We start from the raw sequence: 5,164 nt of genomic DNA, 5'->3' as shown, positions 1-5,164 counted from the left end.
ACAGTGAAAATGGTGGATATCATCAGAAAAAAAAAAAGAGAGATAATCTAGTTCTTAAAAATCTGATGAATGTTTGTTAAGGTTGTGCATTTTTAGAAGTATAACTAATAATTTTGAAAAAAAATTGTAGAAGAATTCCTAAAGAAATAACAAAAAATGATTTCAAGAAATTAATTTTGTGGATATTAGTTTGTTATGGGAAGATTGTGAAGAAACAGGGGAAGAGTGAAGAAAAACAACTACGGGAGAAAAAAAGCTCACTATACGATCTCTTTTTAAAAGTGATGATATGCCTATTTACACTAATGGTCCTTATATTATAACCATATTAACATAGTACACCCTAGAGTTAGTTCAAATATCATATTTTACTATAATTAATTATTAGGTATGTAATGTTAGAAATTTATTTTGACATAAATACCATTAATGAAAATGGTTACTAGGGTTCTTAACCTTTAGTAGTTCTCATTTAAACTTATATATATATATATATATATATATATATATATATATATATATATATATATATATATATATATATATATATATATATGGTTAGGATCAAATGTGAATGATAAATATTGTGTGAACGTGTGATCAAATTGAGGCCATTAGATTAAAAGAATGAATGATTGTGATCTTAAGGTACATGTTATTATAAAGGAATAACATTTACTATAAAATTTGACTTAATTAATTATAATAACAAAATGACAAAATTGCAAAAATGGTCCCTGTGGTATGTAGATTTTTGGGGTTTTAGTCCAAACCCCGACTTTTTTGGATTCATGGTCCTTTTGAAGTGGTTTGTTTGTGGTTTTGGTCCCTGGACTTTAACTCCCGTTAAATAAAATCCGTTAAGCCCCTCATGTGCCTCACATGTGAGGGTAAATTGGTCATTTCATATATGAAGGGACCATTCTGATCTTCACTTTGCCAAAAACGAATGGGGATTGACGAGTTATCCCGTTATTCCAGGTATGCTTTCTTCCATTTATCTCGATTTGATTTTCCACTAAGATTTCCTAAAACCTATGCTTTTCTTCAACATCGATCTTCTACTTTCTTCTACAAACATCATTGCAAGAATTTTAATCTTCATGTTGATGAATGTAGCCACGAGATTGTGGGTGTTGTGACAGAATTAGGAAGCAAAGTCGAGAAATTCGAAGTCGGCGACAATGGCGGAGTTGGATGCTTGGTGGGATCATACGGATCTTGCAACAATTGTGCTAATGATTTCGAATGCTACTGCCCAAAACAGATTCTCACTTACGCTTCCCCTTACCACGATGGCACAAAGACATATGGTGGGTACTCCGATCACATAGTTGCAGATGAGAGATTCGTCCTCCGGTGGCCGGAAAACTTGCCGCTTAATACAGGTGCACCACTGTTATGTGTCAGAATCACCACTTACAGCCCTCTATGTGGCAGAATCACCACTTACAGCCCTCTCGGATACTTCAGACTAGATAAACCAGGGATGAAAGTTGGTGTCGTTGGTCTTGGTGGACTTGGTCATGTCGCTGTGAAGATGGTGAAAGCTTTTGGTGCAGAAGTTATTGTTTTCAGCACGAAAGGGCAAGAAGCACTTCAAGGACTTAAAGCTGATTGTTTTATAGTCAGCAAAGATCAAGACCAGATGCAAGTAATTTGTCAAGATTTGTTATCTTTTCTTGATTTGTGTATCAAGACTTTGATTAGATAAATGGGTCTTTTCTTTTTTTGAATCAGTCTGCAATGAGTTTGTTGGATGGGATCATTGACACGGTTTTTGCAACTCACGCTATTAATGCTCCATTGTTAAGTTGTAACGCCCGCAGATCCGGGCTAGTCAATTTAGAAGCAATAGGGGTCGAAAACGAATTTTCTACAAAAAGATTATTTAGAATAAATAATCTTAACCAAGTTGTAGAATATGTCACAAGGTTTCCGTACATATAAAGAACGCAGAAATCCGAGTTATAACGAAGAAGTTATGACCCGTTGAAGTTTCGCGTCGGAACCGGCACGGCGCCGGGAAGCGTAAAATAGTAAATTTATGATAGAGAGAGATTTAGCCTTAGTGCTCTAAACAAAAGTCGTAGAATATGTTAAACTAAGAACATCGATAAAAAGAACGCCCAAATCTGACTTCGTATGAAGAAGTTATGATTTTTCGAAGTTTCGGATTAGCGGCGTACAACCCGAAATTCGAATTTTAGATCAATTGATTTTTAGCCGACACAACCTAAACAAGAATCGAAGATCTCGTTATTAGTAGCATAACGATAAAAATACAGACGAAAATGGACATCGGATAAAGAAGTTATGAGATTTTAACGGACCAATCATGTCCCGGCCTGTTAAAAATATAACTTTAAAAATAAATTCAAAATTAGCCGACGGAGTCTAAAAGAAAGTTGTAGAGTACGTCTCCACCTACGCGTGGATATAAAGAACGTCAAAAACAGAGTTCGTATGAACGAGTTACAAATTATAATAGCATATTTACGTATTAAAATAAAGTATAAATCATGTATACGTACATATATATATATATATATATATATATATATATATATATATATATACATATGTATATATCATTAGAAAGGTATCGACGATGCGGTCATTATAAGACTAATGTTGAGTTCTTTCGACATTAGTTTAGTACAAATATCATTAAATCCATTTAAAATAGTATTATAGAGGGGTGTTTAGTTGTTTATATAACTAAAAGGTCATTAAGTAATTATGGAGGGTAGTTTTTGAAAATTCAGTTAGTATAAATAAGAGCCTTGGGCTCTCATATTTCTTGCACCATTCTCTTGATTCAAGAGTCTTTCTCTCCTTATCCCCCGAGCATTTCGGTCCCTCGTGATTCGACTTCTCTTTCTGTAGTTTTAGTATAGTAAGGTGAGCGCTGAAGCGCTGCACGAATCTTTCTTAGAAAGATTCAGCGACGAAGTTCTGCCCCTGCAGAGCCCGACTCCTAGCTAAAATCCCCTTGAAAGTAAGTTATGCTTACCCTATTTTAAATATAGTTTATATTTAAAATTAGTATTGTTATTATAAATTTATAATAAATATTTGATCTATTATTATGACTTATATAAGTGTCGTTATAATATCTTTTAACTACTCGCGGTACGGGGAATCTGGTTTAAAGGGCCGCATAGGGTTGTTGGATTTCAGAAGTGCTATACGCCAAAATGGTCCTGCCCTCCGGTGTTTTATGTCTGGCCCCTGTCTATACATAGTAGTTGGAAAGTATTGTTTAAACTCTTATATAATAATAATAATAATAATAATAATAATAATAATAATAATAATAATAATAATAATAATAAGACTAATAATTAGTCACGGTAATATTAGACTAAAATCTAGTGGTGATAATGCTAGGTTTCGTCAAAGGAAATTATTTTAAAGTAAACGAAGCGTTGTCCGAGTACCGAGTCACCACCTTCTCAGGTGAGTGCATAGTCCCTTTCATCTTACACATAGATATGAAGTATTTTATATAAAGTATGTGCTATGTGTGCATATTATCTGAATACTTGCTGTCTATGCTGGATGAACGTTTTATACATGTTTTAAAGAATTTAAGCTGTATACGTATTTTATATATACGAATATATTGGGTATGAGATGGGTAGATGAATGATGAGAGATAGAAGATGATACATTGGCAGCTATAGACTTAGTGCCTATGGGACAAACACTAGTAGCTATGGACTTAGTACCTGTTAAACGTTGGTAGCTATGGATTTAGTACCTGTTGGGAATTGGTAGCTATGGACTTAGTACCTGTTGAACATTGGTAGCTATGGACTTAGTACCTATTAGATAAAGACTGGTAGCTATGGATTTAGTACCTGATGAATAGACCATAGCAGCTATGGAATTAGTGCTTTATGAACGAACATTGGCAGCTATGGATTTAGTGCCAGTCCTATAACCCTGGAGGTAAGGGACTTCGGAATAAACGAATGCAGGATAGATGACTCTTAGGTTAAATCCTTAAAGAGTAAAGAAGATAATGGGGATGGGTAATTGGGTTGATTGTTTGATTGAACATAGTAATTATATTATTGTGGGTTGAAAACCCTATGTACTCACCAGGTTTCCCAACCTGACTCACTCAGTTTATGTATATCACAGGTGACGAAGTGAAGTGACATTACACTGAGAGATTTAAAAGAGATGTAGATCACTAGTGTAAATCATTGTAAGTTCTGTTTATGCTTATGTTTCGGTATTAACGATGACATCCCAAACATTTTAAAATGAAATAAATACGTTTCTTCGAAAATGTTTTAATAACGTATTTACCATGTTTTTCTGGGAACAAATTCCACAACCTTTTTATAAAATGAAGTACTCTGATTTTTATAAAGCATAAACAAAAATCGGTCTTTTCTGGCCGTGATTTTGGGGATGTCACATAAGTGTGCTGAAACCACATGGGAAGCTTCTTCTTGTGGGTGCACCAGAGAAGCCACTTCAGCTTATTTCATTTTCTTTAATTACAGGTAAGTAATTAGTGTATGAAAGTTTGTAGCGTTTGATAAGATAATGTTATATAAAGGGGACTGATTGACGGTGACATGCAGGGAGGAAAATTGTTGGTGGAAGCACGATTGGAGGGTTGAAAGAGACTCAAGAAATGCTTGATTTTGCAGCAAGCATGGTGTGGCTCCTGATATAGAGCTCATTCTGATGGATTATGTGAACACTACAATGGATCGTATGTTGAAATCTGATGTTAGATATAGGTTTGTGATTGATGTGGAAAAGTCACTCAAAGCTCCATAGGTTTGATGTTGTGCTGATGGTGTCGGTAAAATTGGTTTGGATTATGATTGATGGTATTCTACAACAAATCAAACAATTATTGGTTAGTTTCTATTTTATAAACATTTGCTTGTGAAGTTAATTGGGATCGATTAGTGGTAAATGTAGAATTTGTTTATGCAAAAATTGTCCCTTACATATGAAATGACGAATTTACCCTCATGTGTGAGGCACATGAGAGGGTTTAACAGATCTTATTTAACAGGAGTTAAGTCCAGGGACTAAAACCGCAGACAAACCACTCCAAAAGGACCATGGATCCAAAAAACTCAGGGTTTGGATTAAAACCTCAAAAATCTGCATACCACAGGGATCATTT

General features: G+C 34.5%; 1 pseudogene; it reads left to right on the top strand.

Moving 5' to 3' along the window:
- Positions 1 to 949: 949 nt before the first annotated feature.
- LOC145046202 (8-hydroxygeraniol dehydrogenase-like) lies at positions 950 to 4,806 on the top strand (annotated as a pseudogene).
- The last annotated feature ends 358 nt before the right edge of the window (positions 4,807 to 5,164 follow it).

The sequence above is a fragment of the Lactuca saligna genome, chromosome 5 (assembly GCF_052625555.1).
Source record: "Lactuca saligna cultivar CGN05327 chromosome 5, ASM5262555v1, whole genome shotgun sequence".
NCBI classification, from domain to species: Eukaryota; Viridiplantae; Streptophyta; class Magnoliopsida; order Asterales; family Asteraceae; genus Lactuca; species Lactuca saligna.
The sequence above is the reverse complement of the archived record's forward strand: the minus strand, read 5'-3'. Positions and strand labels throughout refer to the sequence as shown.